We start from the raw sequence: 25,071 nt of genomic DNA, 5'->3' as shown, positions 1-25,071 counted from the left end.
GAGAAATTCGGGTTTTACTTTTTTTATTTTTTATTCTATCTAATCTTTATTTTTTTATTTAGTTCCGATTTTTGTTTCAGTATTTACTCAATGGGTTTTATTCTTGCTTATTTATTTGCTTTTAAATTATTTTATATGTAAGTTTTTGCAGGATTCAATTAATTTTATCTTAATGATAATTTAATTTTTTATTTATTCGCAGTAATAAATTTTGTAAATTTATGGGAATTTGATTTGGTAATTTTAATTTATTATTGGTAAAATTTGTGCCAGCATCCGCGGTTATACAATGAATATGAGTGAATCTTTTTAGTTAAAGTAGTTAAAGATTTTTTTGAAGTTATTTTGTTATTTTTGGGTGAAATCTTAATATTTATTATAACTTTATTTTATTTGAGGCTATGAAATCTTTTGTTTTAAACTAGGATTAGATACCCTATTATTTTAGATATAAATTATTTTTAACTTGAGTAGTATTAGTTAAGGTCTTGAAACTTAAAGAATTTGGCGGTATTTTAGTCTTTTTAGAGGAATCTGTCCCTTAATCGATAGTCCGCGTTGAACCTTACCAGGATTAATTATATGTATACCGCCGTTATAATGAAAATCTTTTTAGGGTAAATTGAATTTTCTTGATTTAGTTATATAAATTATTTCAGGTCAAGGTGCAGTTTATGTTTTGGTGGAGATGGATTACATTTATATTTATTATTGGATTATTGTTTGAAATTTTATTATGAAATTGGATTTAATTGTAATTTTTTGTAGATTGTAATAATGATTTTGGCTCTAAAATATGTACACATCGCCCGTCGCTCTCATTATTTATTAATTGAGATAAGTCGTAACATAGTGGCTGTACCGGAAGGTGTGGCTGGAATGATTATTTTTAATACGGGTTAAATCTTTAAGTTAAGAATTTCATTTACACTGAATAATTTTATCGTGCAATTCGATATAACCTGATTTGTTATATAAATTATTTTTTTTTTTTTAGTTTATCTTTATATTAAAATTAATTAATTGTTTTTGTATATGTTGTTGATTAAATTTTTTTAATTATAGTTTATTTTTACTGTAGAGGTTATATTATTAATTTATAGAAGTAGATTTTTGTTGTACCTTGTGTATCAGGGTTTATTAAATTATATTATAAATTTTTTGTTTCCCGATTTTGAAGGATCTAACTAATTATTTTAGTTACTGTTTTATAATTATTAATAATTATTATTTGGTAGTGAAATGTTATTCGGCTTCAATGGTTTCTGGTTTTTCAGGAAATGAATTTAATTCATATATTATTATTATATTTCTATCTTTTTAGTTTTATATTTTATTGATATTAATGTTGTGGGGGATAAGCTCTTTAACATATTTTTATAATTTTTTATTTATTAGGTAATGTTGGTTTTATAATAACTATCATTTTAAGTTTGTTAAAATTTTATTTTTTAGAATTTTGATTTATTAATATTTAATTATTTTATTGGAATTTTTTATTAAATTATTATTTATTTGTAATTATGATGGAATTAGTAATTTTCTATTTATACTATTAAATCTTTGTTAAAATTTTAAAAGGAACTAGGCAAATAGTAGTGTTCTCGCATGTTTATCAAAAACATCTTTTCTTGAATTTTAATATGAGATATAACCTGCCCACTGATAAATTTGAAGGGCCGCGGTATTTTGACCGTGCAAAGGTAGCATAATCATTAGTCTTTTAATTGTGGACTGGAATGAATGGTTGGACGAGGAATATACTGTTTCTCATTATTTTATTGAATTTAATTTTTAAGTTAAAAAGCTTAAATTTATTTATAGGACGAGAAGACCCTATAGAGTTTATATACATTATTTTATTTATTTTGTTTGTTTATTTTATCTAGTATTTAATATATTTTATTGGGGTGATTGGAAGAATTAGTTAACTCTTTTTGTTTAATATACATTAATTTATGAATACTTGATCCAATTTTGTTGATTATAAGATTAAATTACCTTAGGGATAACAGCGTAATCTTTTTTGAGAGTTCTTATTGATAAATGGGTTTGCGACCTCGATGTTGGATTAAGATTTAATTTGGGTGTAGAATTTCAATTTGTTTAGGTCTGTTCGACCTTTAAAATCTTACATGATCTGAGTTCAGACCGGCGAGAGCCAGGTCGGTTTCTATCTATAATAAATTTTATATCTTAGTACGAGAGGACCAGATATTTGGAATAATTTTTTATTTATGATTTTTATTAATTGTTACTGTTTTGGCAGATAAGTGCAATGGATTTAGAATCTTTGAATATAGATTTATTCTATAAATAGTATTTATGTTTAAGGAAATTTTTGGTTTATTTATTATTTTTATTTTGTTGATTATTTTTGTTATAGTTGGTGTTGCCTTTTTAACTTTATTAGAGCGTAAGGTTCTTGGATATATCCATATTCGTAAAGGTCCTAATAGGGTTGGTTTTATTGGTATTTTGCAGCCGTTTAGAGATGCAATTAAGCTTTTTACTAGGGAACAAACTTTTCCTTTTTTATCTAATTATTTATGTTATTATTTTGCTCCTGTTTTTGGATTATTTTTATCTTTGTTAGTATGATTTGTAATTCCATATTTTACTGGTTTTATTTCTTTTGAGTTGGGTTTATTATTCTTTCTTTGTTGTACTAGTTTGGGTGTATATACTGTTATAATTGCAGGCTGGTCATCTAATTCTAATTATGCATTGTTGGGGGGATTACGTGCTGTTGCTCAAACAATTTCTTATGAGGTTAGATTGGCTTTGATTTTATTATCTTTTGTATTTTTAGTGGGTAGATATAATCTAATAATATTTTATGATTTTCAAGTTTACATTTGAATAATTTTTTTTACGTTTCCTTTGTCAATGCTTTGATTTACTTCATGTTTAGCTGAAACCAATCGTACTCCTTTTGATTTTGCTGAAGGTGAATCGGAGTTGGTTTCGGGTTTTAATGTTGAGTATAGAAGAGGTGGTTTTGCATTAATTTTTTTGGCTGAATATGCCAGTATTTTATTTATGAGAATATTATTTTGTATTATTTTTTTAGGTAGAGATATTAGTTCTATATTTTTTTATTTTAGGCTTTCTTTTCTTTCTTTTATATTTATTTGAGTTCGTGGAACAATACCACGTTTTCGTTATGATAAGTTAATATATTTAGCTTGGAAGAGATTTTTACCCTTGTCATTAAATTATTTATTATTTTTTTTGGGTATTAGGATTTATTTATTTTTATTGTTGGTTTAAGTGTATTAATTTAAGTAAAGTTAATAGAAGATTTTAACTTCTTTCTTATGCTTTCAAAACATATACTTTTCTTTAAAGCTTTTTAACTTTAATTGTTTAATTTATCTCAAAATCTTGTTACTATGGGGTGAATAATGTAGTATAGGAAATATAAAATTGTTAAGATTTGACCAGTGATAATATAAGGATCTTCTACTGGTCGTGCTCCAATTCATGTTAATAAAATTACAATATTTGTTATTAATCAAAATATGATCTGGTTAATAGGGTAAAATTGTATACTACGGAAATTTGAATTATATATAGGCATAATAAACAAAATTGCGATTGATATTACTAAGGCAATTACGCCTCCTAATTTGTTTGGAATTGATCGTAAGATTGCGTATGCAAATAGGAAATATCATTCGGGTTGAATATGAACTGGAGTAACTAATGGATTAGCTGGGGTAAAATTATCTGGGTCTCCTAAGATATATGGTTCTTTTAGTGATAATACTGTTAATAATATAATTAGGATTAGAAATCCTACAACATCTTTAATTGTGAAGTAAGGATGAAATGGAATTTTATCAATATTTCTATTTAACCCTGTAGGGTTATTTGATCCTGTTTGATGTAAGAATAGCAAATGGACTATTACAGCTGCTATTACAATAAATGGGAGAAGAAAATGGAATGTAAAAAATCGATTAAGTGTTGCATTATCTACTGCAAAACCACCTCATACTCATTGTACTAAATCAATTCCCAGATATGGAATTGCTGATAAAAGATTTGTAATTACAGTTGCCCCTCAGAATGATATTTGTCCTCATGGGAGAACATAACCTATAAAAGCTGTTGCTATTGTTAGGAATAGAATGATTACACCTACTGATCAGGTATGTAAAAATTTATATGATCCGTAATATATTCCTCGTCCAATATGTAAATAAATGCAGATAAAGAATATAGATGCTCCATTTGCGTGTAAGGTTCGTAATAATCAACCATAATTTACATCACGACAAATATGAGCAGTTCTTGAAAAAGCTATTTCAATGTTAGGACAATAATGTATTGCCAAGAATAATCCTGTGGCAGTTTGTATTACTAGACATAATCCTAATAGTGAACCAAAGTTTCATCATGTTCTAATATTGGATGGTGTTGGTAAGTCAATTAAGGCATTATTGGCAATTTTGAATAGTGGATGTTTAATACGTATAGGTTTATTCATTAATTTATTTGTCGTAGTGGCCCTTTTGAAATATTTGTAATTTTTACTACTACGATTAGTGTTAAGAATAAGTAGGAGGCAAGTATGATGGTGATTAAATTAGTTGGTTTATTATATAATTTTGTTAACGAGTTCATAATTTCATTTTGTTTATTATAAATATTTTCGTGAATTATAAGTTCTGTATTGTTAATTATTAAATCTATATTAATAACTATTAATAATATTAATATAATAATAATTATGCTTATTAATATTTTTATTGATATATAAAATATTTCGTTTGAAGCTAGTCTTGTTACATAGATAAACAATACTAATATTCCTCCTAGAAAGATTAGAAATAGAATATATGGAAATCAAAATCTTTGTGATAATAAACCTCTTATTGTGCATACAATAATTGTTTGGATTAGTAATATAAGTCCTATTGCTAATGGGTGTCTTATTTGTGTAAAAATTATTCTTGTAGTTAATATTATAATTATAATATTTTTAATATCAGAAAATAGTTTATTTAAAATGTTAATTTTGGGGATTAATGAAAAGATTTTATCTTTTTTCTGAAAGTTTTAAAAGGTGCTCCTTATTTTTGGTTTACAAGACCAATATTTTTGTTAAATTATTAAAACCAATGAAAATTATTTTTTTTTCTATTATGTTTTTTTGTGGTATTTGGGTTTTTTCTTCTAATCGTAAACATTTACTTGTTACTTTGTTGAGTTTAGAATTTATTGTCTTGATCTTGTTTTTAATATTATACACTTATTTAAATGGTTTTAATTATGAATTATTTTTTAGAATAATTTTTCTAACATTTTCTGTTTGTGAAGGTGCTTTAGGTTTATCGATTTTGGTTTCTATAATTCGTAGTTATGGTAATGATTATTTTCAATCATATGTTATGTTACAATGTTAAAGTTTTTAATGTATTTAATTTTTTTAATCCCTTTATGTTTATTAGGTAATTCTTGATGAATAATTCAATCATTAATATTCCTTTTATGTCTTTTATTTATATTTTCTATACCTAGCTTATTTTGCTGGGGTAATTTAGGATACTTATTTGGTGAAGATTTAATTTCCTTTGGTTTAATTTTGTTAAGATTATGAATTTGTGTATTGATAATTATAGCGAGAGAATCTATTTTTCGTTATAATTATTATAAAAATTTTTTTTTATTTATTGTTCTTATTTTGGTAATTATACTTTATTGTACTTTTGGGAGATTAAGAATGTTTTCATTTTATTTATTTTTTGAAGGTAGACTTATCCCAACCCTTTTTTTAATTTTGGGTTGGGGATACCAGCCTGAACGACTTCAGGCTGGTATTTATTTATTATTTTATACCTTATTGGCATCATTACCTTTATTGATTGGTATATTTTATATTTATAATTTTTTAGGTTTATTATATATTCCTTTATTAATAAATAACTTTTATGTTAATAATTTATTTTATTTATGTATAATTTTGGCGTTTTTGGTTAAGATACCTTTATTTTTAGTTCATTTATGATTACCTAGGGCTCATGTAGAAGCTCCTGTTTCGGGTTCAATGATTTTGGCTGGTGTACTATTAAAGTTAGGAGGATATGGCTTGTTGCGTGTATTTGTAATTTTAATTAATTTTTCTGTATTTAATTATATTTGAATTTCTATTAGATTAATTGGTGGTGTAATTGTTAGATTAATTTGTATGCGTCAAACAGATTTAAAGTCATTAATTGCTTATTCTTCTGTAGCTCACATAGGTATTGTTATTGGAGGTTTGATAACTTTAAATTATTGGGGATTTTGTGGTTCATATATTTTAATAGTTGCTCATGGTTTATGTTCTTCTGGTTTATTTTGTTTGGCTAATATTTCTTATGAGCGTTTAAGTAGCCGTAGATTATTGATCAATAGGGGTTTAATGAGATTTATACCAAGAATAACTATATGGTGATTTTTATTAAGATCTTGTAATATAGCTGCCCCACCTTCATTAAATTTATTAGGTGAAATTAGATTATTAAATAGTTTAGTAGGTTGATCGTGATTAACCATGTACACTTTAATACTTTTGTCTTTTTTTAGTGCTGCTTATACTTTATATCTTTATTCATATAGTCAACATGGAATATATTATTCTGGTATTTATTCTTGTTCTTTAGGTTATTCTCGTGAATATTTACTTTTATTTTTACATTGATTTCCATTAAATATATTAATTTTGAATAGTGATGTTATTGCATTTTGAATATAAATGTACTTAAGTAGTTTAATATAGTAAAATGTTGATTTGTGATATCAATGATATAATTTATTTATCTTAGGTTATTATATATATATCAATTTGTTTTATTAGATTTTTTTTTTTATTTATTTTTAGAATTATTTTGATTTTTATAGGGTTTTACTTTGTTATTAATGATATAATTTATTTTATTGAATGGGATATTATTAGTTTTAATACTAGATCTATTGTTATGACTTTTTTATTTGATTGAATATCTTTATTATTTATAGGCTTTGTTTTTTTTATTTCTTCTTTAGTTATTTTATATAGAGATGATTATATGGATGGTGATATAAATATTAATCGATTTATTTTACTAGTACTAATATTTGTAATATCTATAATATTTTTAATTATTAGACCTAATATAATTAGAATTTTGTTGGGTTGGGATGGTTTGGGCTTGGTTTCTTACTGTTTAGTTATTTATTATCAAAATGTTAAGTCTTATAATGCAGGGATAATTACTGCATTATCTAATCGAATCGGGGATGTTTGTTTATTAATAGCTATTTCTTGAATATTAAATTTTGGGAGATGGAATTATATTTACTATTTGGAATTATTAAAAGGTAGTTTTGAAATAGAAATTATTTCCTTTCTTGTGGTTGTAGCAGCAATAACTAGGAGAGCTCAAATTCCATTTTCTTCTTGACTTCCTGCTGCTATAGCAGCACCTACTCCGGTATCTGCTTTGGTTCATTCTTCTACATTAGTTACTGCGGGTATTTTCTTATTAATCCGTTTTAGAGTTGCTTTTGGTGATTGGTTAAATATTTTTATTTTACTTATTTCTGGTTTAACAATATTTATAGCTGGTTTAGGGGCAAATTTTGAATATGATTTGAGGAAAATTATTGCTTTATCTACTTTAAGACAGTTGGGCTTAATAATAAGTATTTTGTCTATGGGCTTTTCTGTTTTAGCTTTTTTTCACTTATTAACACATGCTTTATTTAAGGCATTATTATTTATATGTGCTGGTATAATAATTCATGTTATAAAGGATTCTCAAGATATTCGTTTTATAGGTAATTTATCCTTTCAAATGCCTTTAACTTCAACTTGTTTATGTATTTCTAATCTTGCTTTGTGTGGTATACCATTTTTGGCAGGATTTTATTCAAAGGATTTAATTTTGGAAATAGTATCCTTAAGATATGTAAATATATTCGGATTTTTTTTGTTTTATTTTTCTACAGGTTTAACTGTTTGTTATTCTTTTCGTTTATTTTATTATACATTGTGTGGTGATTTTAATATATTAAGTATATATAATATAGGTGAATATAGATTTAATATAATTAAGGGGATGCTGGGTTTATTGATTATAGCTGTCATGGGTGGTAGTTTTCTTAGTTGAATTATTTTTCCTACTCCTTTATTAATTTGTTTACCTTTTTATTTAAAAACTTTAGTATTGTTAGTTAGTTTTTTAGGTGGTTGGTTTGGTTATGAAATTTCTAAAATTAATATTGGTAATAAATTATTATCTATTAAATTTTATTTGTATTCGAGATTTATGGGTTCTATATGATTTATACCATACATTTCTACTTATGGTATATCTAACATACCTTTATTTTTAGGATATAAATCATATAGGGTATTTGATTCTGGTTGAAGAGAATACTTCGGGGGTCAAGGTATATACATATTATTTATATATATAGGTAAAATTAATCAGTGATGACAATATAATAATTTAAAGTTCTTTCTTATATTTTTTGTAATATGAATTGTTATTATGATATTTATATTAATTATTTAAACTTGAATAGCTTATATTATAGAGCATAACATTGAAGATGTTAATGAGATTTATTTAATCTTTAAGTATTTATAAAAGTTTCCTTTATTTCTACAGTGAAAGTGTAGTGTTTTAAATATCTTTAAACTATATAAATTAGAAATGTAAACGGAATTTAACCGCTAAAGTAATAAGTTAGCAGCTTTTACTTGTTCTACACATTTCCTTAACTGGAATATTCAATTCAATTATATTATTAACAGTAATATACCTCTTTTTGGTTTCAGTTAAAAATAAGGATAATATTTATCTAAATATCAGGTCGAAACTGATTGCAATTAATTGCTTCTTATTTAAGATAGATTGAATAATCAATACTTTTTGAATGCAACCCAAATGTTATACTTAACTACTATCCTATGATGCTCATTCTAATGATCCTTGATTTCACTCATGATATAAGCCGAATAGTAGAATTAGTAAGAATGTTGTTCTAATAATTGTTCATATTATGATTCTTGATGTGTATATAATGATTGTTATTGGTAATAATAAGGCAATCTCCACATCAAAGATTAAAAAGATTACTGCAATCAAGAAGAATCGTAGTGAAAAAGGTAATCGTGCTCTTGATTTCGGGTCAAATCCACATTCAAAAGGTGAACTTTTTTCTCGATCTTCAATCTGTTTTTTTGATAGTATTGTCGCTATTATTATAATAATTGTTGACAATGCTATAATTATTATAATAGAATATCTTGTTAATAAAATTATTTATCTTGTTTATACAAACTTTTTGATTGGAAGTCAAATATACTAATTATATTAGATAAATTATATTATCTTCCTCATCAATAAATAGATATATATAAGAATAATCATACAACATCTACAAAGTGTCAATATCAAGCTGCTGCTTCAAACCCAAAATGGTGGTTTGATGAAAAATGTAGTGTTAAGTGTCGTAATAGGCAAGTTATTAAAAATGTTGTTCCAATAATAACATGCAGTCCGTGGAATCCTGTTGCAATAAAGAAGGTAGATCCATATACTGAATCTGCAATGGTGAAAGGTGCTTCTATATATTCATAGGCTTGTAGAGCAGTAAAATAAATACCTAATACAACCGTAAAAAATAATCCTTGTAGTGTTTGATTATAATTATTTTCTAGGAGACCATGGTGTGCTCATGTTACAGTAACTCCTGATGCTAATAAAATAGCTGTATTTAATAGTGGAATTTGTAGTGGATTAAAAGGATAAATACCTATAGGTGGTCATAAGGATCCAATATCAATAGTTGGAGATAAACTTCTATGAAAGAATGCTCAAAAAAATGAAATGAAGAAGAATACTTCTGAAATAATAAATAGAATTATACCTCATCGTAGTCCTTTTGTTACCATTTTTGTATGTAATCCCTGATAAGTACCTTCTCGCACAATGTCTCGTCATCATTGAATTATTGTTAATAATATAATAGTTATACCAATAATTAGTAGTTCTTGATTATATTGGTGAAATCATTTAATCATACCTGTTATTGTTACTATTGCACCAATAGCCCCAGTTAGGGGTCATGGTCTCTGATCAACTAAGTGAAATGGATGATTTGCGTGTCTTGTCATTAATTTACTTCTCTAGAATATAAAGTGCTTAATACTGCAAATACATACGATTGAATAATAGCTACTGCGGATTCTAAAATTAATAATGCAATTTGGGTTATAATTAATAATCTTAATATTATATAACTTAAAAATGGACCTGTATTTCCTAATAAGGTTAATAGTAAATGTCCAGCAATTATATTTGCAGCTAATCGTACTGCTAGTGTTCCAGGTCGAATTATATTTCTGATTGTTTCAATACATACTATAAATGGTATTAGGACTGGAGGAGTGCCTTGTGGTACAAGGTGTGCAAATATATGTTGAGTATTATTAATTCAACCAAATAATATAAAACTAATTCAAAGTGGTAATGCTAAAGATAAAGTTAATACTATATGGCTTGTTCTGGTAAAGATATATGGGAATAGACCTAAGAAATTATTAAATATAATTATTGAAAATAAGGAAATAAAAATAAATGAAGCTCCTTTATAAGAATTTTTTGTTCCAAGTAATGTTTTGAATTCTTTATGTAAATTTATTAATAATTTATTTCATAAAATATAATGTCGTGATGGAATTAATCAATAACTTATTGGAATAATAGATAATCCTAATATAGTACTAATTCAATTTAATGATAAATTTATTACACTTGTTGATGGATCAAATACTGAAAATAAATTGCTTATCATTTTCAATTTATATTTCTTATATTAATTATTTTTTTTTCTGTTAATGATTTAATTGGAATATATGAGAAATAATTTATGGAATTAAATAATATAAATATAATGGAGAAAAATGAAAATAGTATTAATCATCTTAGAGGTATTATTTGTGGAATAGAAAATTATTCATATGAATAATTTTATCTTGACAAGATAATGTTATTATTTAACTAAATTTTCTCATCAGAAGTAATTGCTAAATTACTATAATTTGGTTTAAGAGACCATTACTTGCTTTCAGTCATCTGATGACTCATTTATTTTTAGGATTCAGTTAATAAAACTATTTGTTGAAATACTTTCAATTACGATTGGTATAAATCTGTGATTTGCTCCACAGATTTCGGAGCATTGACCATATATAACTCCAGGTCGATTAATTAAAAATCTAACTTGGTTTAGGCGACCTGGAGTTGCATCAGCTTTTACACCAAGACTCGGAATTGTTCATGAGTGTAAAACGTCTGCTGCTGTTACGATAATTCGAATAAATGTATTCATGGGCAATACTGCTCGATTATCAACATCTAGTAGTCGGAATATACTATGATCTATTTCATCTTGAGGAATTATATATGAATCGAATTCTACCTTTGCGAAATCTGAATATTCATATCTTCAATATCATTGATGTCCAATAGTTTTTAATGTTACTGTAGGTGTATTGATTTCATCCATTAAATATAATAGTCGTAGAGATGGTACTGCAATAAAGATTAGAATTACTGCTGGAGCAATTGTTCATGCTAATTCAATTATTTGACCTTCCAATAAAAATCGATTAATATATTTATTAAAAACTATTGCAATTATTATATATGATACAACTATTAAAATTATAATAATAATTATTAAGGCATGGTCATGGAAATAAATTAATTGTTCTATAATAGGGGATGCTCTGTCTTGCAAATTTATATTGGCTCATGTTGTCATTATTTCTAATAAAAGTTTTTTAAAAATACTTTATTTATAGAGCTTAAATCCATTGCACTTATCTGCCATATTAGAATAATACTAATATACTAACTAGTAATTGTTGGTAATTCTGAATAACTATGTTCTGCAGGTGGTAAACTTTGTAGTCATTCAATCGAATTTCTTGTTTGTGTAGGAAATAGAATTTGTCGATTAGTTCTTATACTTTCTCATATAATGAAAATAAATATTAGAACTCCTACAAATGAAATTATAGATCCAATAGACGATACTACATTTCATGCTGTATAAGCATCGGGATAATCGGAGTATCGTCGAGGTATACCAGCTAATCCAAGAAAATGTTGTGGGAAGAATGTTATATTTACTCCTACAAATATAATTGCAAATTGTGCTTTTAATCATTTTGGATTTATAGTTAAACCTGTAAATAGAGGGTATCATTGAATGAATCCTGCCATGATAGCAAATACTGCTCCTATTGATAATACGTAATGGAAGTGAGCTACAACATAATAAGTATCATGTAAAACAATATCAATTGATGAATTTGCTAATACGACACCTGTTAAACCTCCAATGGTGAATAGGAATACAAATCCTAATGATCATAAACAGGGTGCTCTATACGATAATTGTGAACCATATACGGTAGCTAGTCAACTAAAAATTTTAATTCCCGTCGGAACTGCAATAATTATAGTAGCTGATGTAAAATATGCTCGTGTATCAACATCCATTCCTACGGTAAATATATGGTGTGCTCATACTACAAATCCTAATAGACCAATTGCTAGTATAGCAAAAATTATTCCTAGGTTTCCAAAAGCTTCCTTTTTTCCTCTTTCATGACAAATAATGTGTGAAATTATACCGAATCCCGGAAGAATTAAAATATAAACTTCTGGATGACCAAAGAATCAGAATAAGTGTTGATATAAAATTGGATCACCTCCTCCTGCTGGATCAAAAAAGGATGTATTTAGATTTCGATCAGTTAATAATATAGTAATTGCCCCAGCAAGTACTGGTAGAGATAATAATAATAATAATGCTGTAATAGCTACTGATCATACAAAAAGAGGAATTCGTTCTGGTTTTATGTTAATAGGTTTTATATTAATTGTTGTGGAGATAAAATTAACAGCTCCTAGAATTGAGGATACACCTGCTAGATGTAATGAAAAAATTGCTAGATCAACAGATGCTCCGGCATGAGCAATACCTCTTGCTAGTGGTGGGTATACTGTTCATCCTGTTCCGGCACCTCTTTCTACTATGCTGCTAGCTAGTAATAAAGTTAATGAAGGTGGTAATAATCAGAATCTTATATTATTTATTCGTGGGAAGGCTATATCTGGGGCTCCTAATATTAATGGTACTAATCAATTACCAAATCCCCCAATTATAATTGGTATTACTATAAAGAAAATTATAATGAAAGCATGGGCAGTAACAATTACATTATAGATTTGATCATCTCCAATTAGTGAGCCTGGCTGCCCGAGTTCAGCACGAATTAATATACTTAGGGATGTTCCTACCATACCTGATCAGGCACCGAAAATAAAATATAATGTTCCAATATCTTTATGATTTGTTGAAAATATTCATCGTTGCAAAGTTAGTAGAATGACTGAGATTGAATAGGTGATAGATTGTAAATCTATTAAGGAGAATTATTTCTCTTCTACTATCCTATCAAGAATGAATAAATTTGTTAAAGGTCTTATATTCATATTTTGTATGATAATAGAATGCAATTCTATAGGAGTAAATTATTTACTAAGGCTTAAAGAAATTTAATCTTTATTTATAGCTTTGAAGGATATTAGTTTAAAATTAACTTAAAGCCTTTAAAAGATATTTATTGTTAGTGTACATAATATTAAACCTAGTATAGAGATTGAAGATAAAATTATTCCAGCTGGAATAATTTTACTATTATGAAATTGAACATTTCATTTTGGCTCGATATATAGAATTATAAAGCTTGCATAGCAAACTCGTAAATAATAATACAATGTTATTAATGACATGACCACTATAAACGAAATAATAAAATTTATTTCGTTTATAATTATATGTTGAATAATAATTCATTTTGGTAAAAACCCTAGAAATGGAGGTAAACCTCCCAATGATAATAAAGTGGTAAATATCAAAAATTTTATTGTAGATATTTCACTTCCTATTAAAAACGTTTGATTAATAAATGAAATTTGATGTGATTTAACAATAGTAATGATTGTTAAAGTTAGAATTGAATAGATTAGGAAGTAAAAAATTCATATATTTTCTCCAATACTTATAGCTACTAACATTCACCCTATATGATTAATTGAAGAATATGTTAGGATTTTTCGAATTGAAATTTGATTTAATCCACCAATGGATCCAATAATAACAGATATTAAAATAATAGTTCACATGAATATATTTATGGTTAGTAAGTATGAAATTAGTATTAGTGGTGCAATTTTTTGAATAGTGATTAAGATGAAACAATTGTTTCATCTTAATCCTTCTATAATACTTGGAAATCATCAGTGAAGTGGAGCGGCTCCACTTTTCAATAATAAGGGTGTATTAATAATTATTGATGTCAAATAATTATTAGAAAATGTGTATAATTCTTCAATTATTGATTTTCTAATAATTAGGAATAGTAGAGTTGATGATGCTAGAGCTTGTACAATAAAATACTTTATTGAGGCTTCTGTTGTGTATACATTCTTATTAGTTGATATTAGAGGAATAAATGATAATAAATTAATTTCTAATCCTATTCATGCCCCTAATCATGAATTTGATGAAATTGAAATTAATATACCTCTTGTTAGAGTTGTTAACAAGAGGATTTTTGTTGAATTGTTGGTCATTAGAGAAGAGAGGATTTCCTCTATAAATGGGGTATGAACCCATTAGCTTATTTAGCTTACTTTTCTAGTATAATGTATATTTATTATACATTTTGGTGTATGGTGCACAAAAATTTTTGATATTTTAGGTAATAGTTTAATTCTATTAAATGTAATAAAGGTAATTTTAAATTACTTTATTTATCCTATCACGATAACCCTTTATTCAGGCACTTTATTTTTGTTATTTTAAGATAATGTTTTCTTTGTTGGTTCTACATTTATAGATTATAATAAGTATTCTATTAAATGTTGGTAATTCGATTTTTTGTTAATATAAGGTTATATATATATATAAATTAATTACTTAAATAAAATAACCTATTTTACTAAGAAATAGGTTTATTTATATTATAATAATTAATTTATATATAATACAGATTATCTATGAATATACAGCATTATTGTTGAAAAATAGAGGTATATATATATATATGATTTATATTAATATAAATCTAAATTATTAGTATATATATTATTTATATAAAAAATATATTCTTGTTAAATCTATTTATTAATAATTGGTTATTTAAAATAGGTCCTTATATATATATATGTATATATATAAAATAAATAATTGATGGGATATAATTATTATCGATAGTGACATTAAACCTTTAATGTATAAATAATAGTAACAGTATAACTACAGATCTCATTTAATAATTAAAAAAAAAATGAGATCTGTAGTTATACTGTTACTATTAAAGGGAAAGAAAATTTTATTATAGTAGAGGTTGATGCTTCAGTTTTTTTTTTTTGGGTCCATGGTTTTAAATGTTTTCTTAAGAGTTGAAGAGTTGATGTTAGTAGTTGTGTTGAAAATACGTTGTGAGTTGGTTGAAATGTATGGAGAAATTCGGGTTTTACTTTTTTTATTTTTTATTCTATCTAATCTTTATTTTTTTATTTAGTTCCGATTTTTGTTTCAGTATTTACTCAATGGGTTTTATTCTTGCTTATTTATTTGCTTTTAAATTATTTTATATGTAAGTTTTTGCAGGATTCAATTAATTTTATCTTAATGATAATTTAATTTTTTATTTATTCGCAGTAATAAATTTTGTAAATTTATGGGAATTTGATTTGGTAATTTTAATTTATTATTGGTAAAATTTGTGCCAGCATCCGCGGTTATACAATGAATATGAGTGAATCTTTTTAGTTAAAGTAGTTAAAGATTTTTTTGAAGTTATTTTGTTATTTTTGGGTGAAATCTTAATATTTATTATAACTTTATTTTATTTGAGGCTATGAAATCTTTTGTTTTAAACTAGGATTAGATACCCTATTATTTTAGATATAAATTATTTTTAACTTGAGTAGTATTAGTTAAGGTCTTGAAACTTAAAGAATTTGGCGGTATTTTAGTCTTTTTAGAGGAATCTGTCCCTTAATCGATAGTCCGCGTTGAACCTTACCAGGATTAATTATATGTATACCGCCGTTATAATGAAAATCTTTTTAGGGTAAATTGAATTTTCTTGATTTAGTTATATAAATTATTTCAGGTCAAGGTGCAGTTTATGTTTTGGTGGAGATGGATTACATTTATATTTATTATTGGATTATTGTTTGAAATTTTATTATGAAATTGGATTTAATTGTAATTTTTTGTAGATTGTAATAATGATTTTGGCTCTAAAATATGTACACATCGCCCGTCGCTCTCATTATTTATTAATTGAGATAAGTCGTAACATAGTGGCTGTACCGGAAGGTGTGGCTGGAATGATTATTTTTAATACGGGTTAAATCTTTAAGTTAAGAATTTCATTTACACTGAATAATTTTATCGTGCAATTCGATATAACCTGATTTGTTATATAAATTATTTTTTTTTTTTTAGTTTATCTTTATATTAAAATTAATTAATTGTTTTTGTATATGTTGTTGATTAAATTTTTTTAATTATAGTTTATTTTTACTGTAGAGGTTATATTATTAATTTATAGAAGTAGATTTTTGTTGTACCTTGTGTATCAGGGTTTATTAAATTATATTATAAATTTTTTGTTTCCCGATTTTGAAGGATCTAACTAATTATTTTAGTTACTGTTTTATAATTATTAATAATTATTATTTGGTAGTGAAATGTTATTCGGCTTCAATGGTTTCTGGTTTTTCAGGAAATGAATTTAATTCATATATTATTATTATATTTCTATCTTTTTAGTTTTATATTTTATTGATATTAATGTTGTGGGGGATAAGCTCTTTAACATATTTTTATAATTTTTTATTTATTAGGTAATGTTGGTTTTATAATAACTATCATTTTAAGTTTGTTAAAATTTTATTTTTTAGAATTTTGATTTATTAATATTTAATTATTTTATTGGAATTTTTTATTAAATTATTATTTATTTGTAATTATGATGGAATTAGTAATTTTCTATTTATACTATTAAATCTTTGTTAAAATTTTAAAAGGAACTAGGCAAATAGTAGTGTTCTCGCATGTTTATCAAAAACATCTTTTCTTGAATTTTAATATGAGATATAACCTGCCCACTGATAAATTTGAAGGGCCGCGGTATTTTGACCGTGCAAAGGTAGCATAATCATTAGTCTTTTAATTGTGGACTGGAATGAATGGTTGGACGAGGAATATACTGTTTCTCATTATTTTATTGAATTTAATTTTTAAGTTAAAAAGCTTAAATTTATTTATAGGACGAGAAGACCCTATAGAGTTTATATACATTATTTTATTTATTTTGTTTGTTTATTTTATCTAGTATTTAATATATTTTATTGGGGTGATTGGAAGAATTAGTTAACTCTTTTTGTTTAATATACATTAATTTATGAATACTTGATCCAATTTTGTTGATTATAAGATTAAATTACCTTAGGGATAACAGCGTAATCTTTTTTGAGAGTTCTTATTGATAAATGGGTTTGCGACCTCGATGTTGGATTAAGATTTAATTTGGGTGTAGAATTTCAATTTGTTTAGGTCTGTTCGACCTTTAAAATCTTACATGATCTGAGTTCAGACCGGCGAGAGCCAGGTCGGTTTCTATCTATAATAAATTTTATATCTTAGTACGAGAGGACCAGATATTTGGAATAATTTTTTATTTATGATTTTTATTAATTGTTACTGTTTTGGCAGATAAGTGCAATGGATTTAGAATCTTTGAATATAGATTTATTCTATAAATAGTATTTATGTTTAAGGAAATTTTTGGTTTATTTATTATTTTTATTTTGTTGATTATTTTTGTTATAGTTGGTGTTGCCTTTTTAACTTTATTAGAGCGTAAGGTTCTTGGATATATCCATATTCGTAAAGGTCCTAATAGGGTTGGTTTTATTGGTATTTTGCAGCCGTTTAGAGATGCAATTAAGCTTTTTACTAGGGAACAAACTTTTCCTTTTTTATCTAATTATTTATGTTATTATTTTGCTCCTGTTTTTGGATTATTTTTATCTTTGTTAGTATGATTTGTAATTCCATATTTTACTGGTTTTATTTCTTTTGAGTTGGGTTTATTATTCTTTCTTTGTTGTACTAGTTTGGGTGTATATACTGTTATAATTGCAGGCTGGTCATCTAATTCTAATTATGCATTGTTGGGGGGATTACGTGCTGTTGCTCAAACAATTTCTTATGAGGTTAGATTGGCTTTGATTTTATTATCTTTTGTATTTTTAGTGGGTAGATATAATCTAATAATATTTTATGATTTTCAAGTTTACATTTGAATAATTTTTTTTACGTTTCCTTTGTCAATGCTTTGATTTACTTCATGTTTAGCTGAAACCAATCGTACTCCTTTTGATTTTGCTGAAGGTGAATCGGAGTTGGTTTCGGGTTTTAATGTTGAGTATAGAAGAGGTGGTTTTGCATTAATTTTTTTGGCTGAATATGCCAGTATTTTATTTATGAGAATATTATTTTGTATTATTTTTTTAGGTAGAGATATTAGTTCTATATTTTTTTATTTTAGGCTTTCTTTTCTTTCTTTTATATTTATTTGAGTTCGTGGAACAATACCACGTTTTCGTTATGATAAGTTAATATATTTAGCTTGGAAGAGATTTTTACCCTTGTCATTAAATTATTTATTATTTTTTTTGGGTATTAGGATTTATTTATTTTTATTGTTGGTTTAAGTGTATTAATTTAAGTAAAGTTAATAGAAGATTTTAACTTCTTTCTTATGCTTTCAAAACATATACTTTTCTTTAAAGCTTTTTAACTTTAATTGTTTAATTTATCTCAAAATCTTGTTACTATGGGGTGAATAATGTAGTATAGGAAATATAAAATTGTTAAGATTTGACCAGTGATAATATAAGGATCTTCTACTGGTCGTGCTCCAATTCATGTTAATAAAATTACAATATTTGTTATTAATCAAAATATGATCTGGTTAATAGGGTAAAATTGTATACTACGGAAATTTGAATTATATATAGGCATAATAAACAAAATTGCGATTGATATTACTAAGGCAATTACGCCTCCTAATTTGTTTGGAATTGATCGTAAGATTGCGTATGCAAATAGGAAATATCATTCGGGTTGAATATGAACTGGAGTAACTAATGGATTAGCTGGGGTAAAATTATCTGGGTCTCCTAAGATATATGGTTCTTTTAGTGATAATACTGTTAATAATATAATTAGGATTAGAAATCCTACAACATCTTTAATTGTGAAGTAAGGATGAAATGGAATTTTATCAATATTTCTATTTAACCCTGTAGGGTTATTTGATCCTGTTTGATGTAAGAATAGCAAATGGACTATTACAGCTGCTATTACAATAAATGGGAGAAGAAAATGGAATGTAAAAAATCGATTAAGTGTTGCATTATCTACTGCAAAACCACCTCATACTCATTGTACTAAATCAATTCCCAGATATGGAATTGCTGATAAAAGATTTGTAATTACAGTTGCCCCTCAGAATGATATTTGTCCTCATGGGAGAACATAACCTATAAAAGCTGTTGCTATTGTTAGGAATAGAATGATTACACCTACTGATCAGGTATGTAAAAATTTATATGATCCGTAATATATTCCTCGTCCAATATGTAAATAAATGCAGATAAAGAATATAGATGCTCCATTTGCGTGTAAGGTTCGTAATAATCAACCATAATTTACATCACGACAAATATGAGCAGTTCTTGAAAAAGCTATTTCAATGTTAGGACAATAATGTATTGCCAAGAATAATCCTGTGGCAGTTTGTATTACTAGACATAATCCTAATAGTGAACCAAAGTTTCATCATGTTCTAATATTGGATGGTGTTGGTAAGTCAATTAAGGCATTATTGGCAATTTTGAATAGTGGATGTTTAATACGTATAGGTTTATTCATTAATTTATTTGTCGTAGTGGCCCTTTTGAAATATTTGTAATTTTTACTACTACGATTAGTGTTAAGAATAAGTAGGAGGCAAGTATGATGGTGATTAAATTAGTTGGTTTATTATATAATTTTGTTAACGAGTTCATAATTTCATTTTGTTTATTATAAATATTTTCGTGAATTATAAGTTCTGTATTGTTAATTATTAAATCTATATTAATAACTATTAATAATATTAATATAATAATAATTATGCTTATTAATATTTTTATTGATATATAAAATATTTCGTTTGAAGCTAGTCTTGTTACATAGATAAACAATACTAATATTCCTCCTAGAAAGATTAGAAATAGAATATATGGAAATCAAAATCTTTGTGATAATAAACCTCTTATTGTGCATACAATAATTGTTTGGATTAGTAATATAAGTCCTATTGCTAATGGGTGTCTTATTTGTGTAAAAATTATTCTTGTAGTTAATATTATAATTATAATATTTTTAATATCAGAAAATAGTTTATTTAAAATGTTAATTTTGGGGATTAATGAAAAGATTTTATCTTTTTTCTGAAAGTTTTAAAAGGTGCTCCTTATTTTTGGTTTACAAGACCAATATTTTTGTTAAATTATTAAAACCAATGAAAATTATTTTTTTTTCTATTATGTTTTTTTGTGGTATTTGGGTTTTTTCTTCTAATCGTAAACATTTACTTGTTACTTTGTTGAGTTTAGAATTTATTGTCTTGATCTTGTTTTTAATATTATACACTTATTTAAATGGTTTTAATTATGAATTATTTTTTAGAATAATTTTTCTAACATTTTCTGTTTGTGAAGGTGCTTTAGGTTTATCGATTTTGGTTTCTATAATTCGTAGTTATGGTAATGATTATTTTCAATCATATGTTATGTTACAATGTTAAAGTTTTTAATGTATTTAATTTTTTTAATCCCTTTATGTTTATTAGGTAATTCTTGATGAATAATTCAATCATTAATATTCCTTTTATGTCTTTTATTTATATTTTCTATACCTAGCTTATTTTGCTGGGGTAATTTAGGATACTTATTTGGTGAAGATTTAATTTCCTTTGGTTTAATTTTGTTAAGATTATGAATTTGTGTATTGATAATTATAGCGAGAGAATCTATTTTTCGTTATAATTATTATAAAAATTTTTTTTTATTTATTGTTCTTATTTTGGTAATTATACTTTATTGTACTTTTGGGAGATTAAGAATGTTTTCATTTTATTTATTTTTTGAAGGTAGACTTATCCCAACCCTTTTTTTAATTTTGGGTTGGGGATACCAGCCTGAACGACTTCAGGCTGGTATTTATTTATTATTTTATACCTTATTGGCATCATTACCTTTATTGATTGGTATATTTTATATTTATAATTTTTTAGGTTTATTATATATTCCTTTATTAATAAATAACTTTTATGTTAATAATTTATTTTATTTATGTATAATTTTGGCGTTTTTGGTTAAGATACCTTTATTTTTAGTTCATTTATGATTACCTAGGGCTCATGTAGAAGCTCCTGTTTCGGGTTCAATGATTTTGGCTGGTGTACTATTAAAGTTAGGAGGATATGGCTTGTTGCGTGTATTTGTAATTTTAATTAATTTTTCTGTATTTAATTATATTTGAATTTCTATTAGATTAATTGGTGGTGTAATTGTTAGATTAATTTGTATGCGTCAAACAGATTTAAAGTCATTAATTGCTTATTCTTCTGTAGCTCACATAGGTATTGTTATTGGAGGTTTGATAACTTTAAATTATTGGGGATTTTGTGGTTCATATATTTTAATAGTTGCTCATGGTTTATGTTCTTCTGGTTTATTTTGTTTGGCTAATATTTCTTATGAGCGTTTAAGTAGCCGTAGATTATTGATCAATAGGGGTTTAATGAGATTTATACCAAGAATAACTATATGGTGATTTTTATTAAGATCTTGTAATATAGCTGCCCCACCTTCATTAAATTTATTAGGTGAAATTAGATTATTAAATAGTTTAGTAGGTTGATCGTGATTAACCATGTACACTTTAATACTTTTGTCTTTTTTTAGTGCTGCTTATACTTTATATCTTTATTCATATAGTCAACATGGAATATATTATTCTGGTATTTATTCTTGTTCTTTAGGTTATTCTCGTGAATATTTACTTTTATTTTTACATTGATTTCCATTAAATATATTAATTTTGAATAGTGATGTTATTGCATTTTGAATATAAATGTACTTAAGTAGTTTAATATAGTAAAATGTTGATTTGTGATATCAATGATATAATTTATTTATCTTAGGTTATTATATATATATCAATTTGTTTTATTAGATTTTTTTTTTTATTTATTTTTAGAATTATTTTGATTTTTATAGGGTTTTACTTTGTTATTAATGATATAATTTATTTTATTGAATGGGATATTATTAGTTTTAATACTAGATCTATTGTTATGACTTTTTTATTTGATTGAATATCTTTATTATTTATAGGCTTTGTTTTTTTTATTTCTTCTTTAGTTATTTTATATAGAGATGATTATATGGATGGTGATATAAATATTAATCGATTTATTTTACTAGTACTAATATTTGTAATATCTATAATATTTTTAATTATTAGACCTAATATAATTAGAATTTTGTTGGGTTGGGATGGTTTGGGCTTGGTTTCTTACTGTTTAGTTATTTATTATCAAAATGTTAAGTCTTATAATGCAGGGATAATTACTGCATTATCTAATCGAATCGGGGATGTTTGTTTATTAATAGCTATTTCTTGAATATTAAATTTTGGGAGATGGAATTATATTTACTATTTGGAATTATTAAAAGGTAGTTTTGAAATAGAAATTATTTCCTTTCTTGTGGTTGTAGCAGCAATAACTAGGAGAGCTCAAATTCCATTTTCTTCTTGACTTCCTGCTGCTATAGCAGCACCTACTCCGGTATCTGCTTTGGTTCATTCTTCTACATTAGTTACTGCGGGTATTTTCTTATTAATCCGTTTTAGAGTTGCTTTTGGTGATTGGTTAAATATTTTTATTTTACTTATTTCTGGTTTAACAATATTTATAGCTGGTTTAGGGGCAAATTTTGAATATGATTTGAGGAAAATTATTGCTTTATCTACTTTAAGACAGTTGGGCTTAATAATAAGTATTTTGTCTATGGGCTTTTCTGTTTTAGCTTTTTTTCACTTATTAACACATGCTTTATTTAAGGCATTATTATTTATATGTGCTGGTATAATAATTCATGTTATAAAGGATTCTCAAGATATTCGTTTTATAGGTAATTTATCCTTTCAAATGCCTTTAACTTCAACTTGTTTATGTATTTCTAATCTTGCTTTGTGTGGTATACCATTTTTGGCAGGATTTTATTCAAAGGATTTAATTTTGGAAATAGTATCCTTAAGATATGTAAATATATTCGGATTTTTTTTGTTTTATTTTTCTACAGGTTTAACTGTTTGTTATTCTTTTCGTTTATTTTATTATACATTGTGTGGTGATTTTAATATATTAAGTATATATAATATAGGTGAATATAGATTTAATATAATTAAGGGGATGCTGGGTTTATTGATTATAGCTGTCATGGGTGGTAGTTTTCTTAGTTGAATTATTTTTCCTACTCCTTTATTAATTTGTTTACCTTTTTATTTAAAAACTTTAGTATTGTTAGTTAGTTTTTTAGGTGGTTGGTTTGGTTATGAAATTTCTAAAATTAATATTGGTAATAAATTATTATCTATTAAATTTTATTTGTATTCGAGATTTATGGGTTCTATATGATTTATACCATACATTTCTACTTATGGTATATCTAACATACCTTTATTTTTAGGATATAAATCATATAGGGTATTTGATTCTGGTTGAAGAGAATACTTCGGGGGTCAAGGTATATACATATTATTTATATATATAGGTAAAATTAATCAGTGATGACAATATAATAATTTAAAGTTCTTTCTTATATTTTTTGTAATATGAATTGTTATTATGATATTTATATTAATTATTTAAACTTGAATAGCTTATATTATAGAGCATAACATTGAAGATGTTAATGAGATTTATTTAATCTTTAAGTATTTATAAAAGTTTCCTTTATTTCTACAGTGAAAGTGTAGTGTTTTAAATATCTTTAAACTATATAAATTAGAAATGTAAACGGAATTTAACCGCTAAAGTAATAAGTTAGCAGCTTTTACTTGTTCTACACATTTCCTTAACTGGAATATTCAATTCAATTATATTATTAACAGTAATATACCTCTTTTTGGTTTCAGTTAAAAATAAGGATAATATTTATCTAAATATCAGGTCGAAACTGATTGCAATTAATTGCTTCTTATTTAAGATAGATTGAATAATCAATACTTTTTGAATGCAACCCAAATGTTATACTTAACTACTATCCTATGATGCTCATTCTAATGATCCTTGATTTCACTCATGATATAAGCCGAATAGTAGAATTAGTAAGAATGTTGTTCTAATAATTGTTCATATTATGATTCTTGATGTGTATATAATGATTGTTATTGGTAATAATAAGGCAATCTCCACATCAAAGATTAAAAAGATTACTGCAATCAAGAAGAATCGTAGTGAAAAAGGTAATCGTGCTCTTGATTTCGGGTCAAATCCACATTCAAAAGGTGAACTTTTTTCTCGATCTTCAATCTGTTTTTTTGATAGTATTGTCGCTATTATTATAATAATTGTTGACAATGCTATAATTATTATAATAGAATATCTTGTTAATAAAATTATTTATCTTGTTTATACAAACTTTTTGATTGGAAGTCAAATATACTAATTATATTAGATAAATTATATTATCTTCCTCATCAATAAATAGATATATATAAGAATAATCATACAACATCTACAAAGTGTCAATATCAAGCTGCTGCTTCAAACCCAAAATGGTGGTTTGATGAAAAATGTAGTGTTAA

General features: G+C 25.4%; 4 pseudogenes; all 4 read left to right on the top strand.

Annotated features, from left to right (window-relative positions):
- Positions 1-5,365: 5,365 nt before the first annotated feature.
- On the top strand, positions 5,366-12,770 carry LOC138694195 (NADH-ubiquinone oxidoreductase chain 4-like; annotated as a pseudogene).
- LOC138694198 (NADH-ubiquinone oxidoreductase chain 5-like) lies at positions 6,819-12,770 on the top strand (annotated as a pseudogene).
- An 8,221-nt stretch (positions 12,771-20,991) lies between these two features.
- On the top strand, positions 20,992-22,334 carry LOC138694196 (NADH-ubiquinone oxidoreductase chain 4-like; annotated as a pseudogene).
- A 68-nt stretch (positions 22,335-22,402) lies between these two features.
- Positions 22,403-24,134, top strand: LOC138694199 (NADH-ubiquinone oxidoreductase chain 5-like; annotated as a pseudogene).
- The last annotated feature ends 937 nt before the right edge of the window (positions 24,135-25,071 follow it).

This window comes from Periplaneta americana, unplaced genomic scaffold (assembly GCF_040183065.1).
Source record: "Periplaneta americana isolate PAMFEO1 unplaced genomic scaffold, P.americana_PAMFEO1_priV1 scaffold_83, whole genome shotgun sequence".
Lineage (NCBI taxonomy): Eukaryota > Metazoa > Arthropoda > Insecta > Blattodea > Blattidae > Periplaneta > Periplaneta americana.
Note: the sequence above shows the minus strand (reverse complement) of the source record. Positions and strands in the feature narration are given on the sequence as shown.